Raw genomic sequence first — 1,519 nt, forward strand, 5'->3', positions numbered from 1 at the left:
TTCCACTTTGATAACATGAATAAAATCGACCAGGAAGAAAGCAAAAAATCATTAAGAAGACAAGAAAGAAGGAAAAGGTCAAAATGGATGTCAGAAGAGACACTGAAACTTGCTCTCCAATGTAGAGATGCCAAAGCAAATGGAAGAAATGAGAAGGTACAAGAGATGAACAGAAAATCTCAAAGATCAGCTCAGGAAGATAAAGCCAAATGTTACAACAAAATGTGCAAAGATCTGGACTCAGAAAACCAAAAAGGAGGAACATACTCAGCATTTCTCAAGGTGGGAGAACTGAAGAAAAAATTCAAGCCTCAACTTTCATTATTGAAGGGTTCTCTGGCAAATTATTGAATGATGCAGAAAGTATCAAAAGAAGATGGAAGGAATTCACAGAGTCACTGTACCAAAAGGAAATAGTTAATGTTCAGCTGTTTCAAGAGGTAGCATATGATCAAGAGCCAATGATACCAAAGGAAGAAGTCCAAGGTGTATTAAAGGAATTGGCAAAGAACAAGGCACCAGGAATTGATGGAATAAAAATTGAAATCTTTCCAGAAAGTGAGGCGGCACAGGAAACACTCAGTCATCTCTGCCAAGAAATTTGGAAGACAACTATCTGGTCAACTGATTGGAAGAGATCCATATTTGTGCCCATTCCAAAGAGAGGTGACCCAATGGAATGTGGAAATCATCAGACAATATCTTTGATATCCCATAAGAGTAAAGCTTTACTAAAAGTAGTAATACAGAAATGTCTGTAAGCATACATTAACAGAGAACTTCCAGAGGTTCAAGCCGGATTCAGAAGTGGAACAAGGGATATCATTGCTGATGTCCGATGGATCTTGGCTGAAAGCAGAAAATATCAGAAAGATGTTTACCTGTGCTTTATTGACTATGCAAAGGCTTTCGATTGTATGGATTATGACAAGCTATGGACAACATTGTGAAGTATGAGTATTCTGGAACACTTAATTGTGCTCATGGTCCAAGAGGCAGTTGTTCAAACAGAACATGAGAACACTGAATGGTTTAAAATTAAGAAAGGTGTGTGACAGCATTGTATTCTTTCACTATACTTATTCAACCTATATGCTGAGCAAATAATCTGAGAAGTGCTGGGTTATATGAAGACAAACATAGCATCAGGATTGGAGGAAGACTCATTAACAACCTGTGATATGCAGATGATACAATCTTGCTTGATGAAATTGAAGAGTACTTAAAATATTTACTGATGAAGATTGAAGAGCAAATCCTTTGGTATTGGTTGCATCTCAATGTAAAGAAAACAAAAATCCTCACCACTGGATTTATAAACATTCTCATCAATGGAGAAAAGATTGAAGTTGTCAAGGACTTCATTCTTCTTGGATCAACTATCAACACTCATGGAAGCAGCAGTCAAGAAATCAAATGACGTATTGCATTAGGCAAATCTACTACTTAAGACCTTTTTAAAGTGTTGAAAAGCAAAGATATCAGCTTGAGGACTAAGGTGCGCCTGACCCACGCCATG

Source organism: Chrysochloris asiatica, unplaced genomic scaffold (genome assembly GCF_000296735.1).
Source record: "Chrysochloris asiatica unplaced genomic scaffold, ChrAsi1.0 scaffold00067, whole genome shotgun sequence".
NCBI classification, from domain to species: domain Eukaryota; kingdom Metazoa; phylum Chordata; class Mammalia; order Afrosoricida; family Chrysochloridae; genus Chrysochloris; species Chrysochloris asiatica.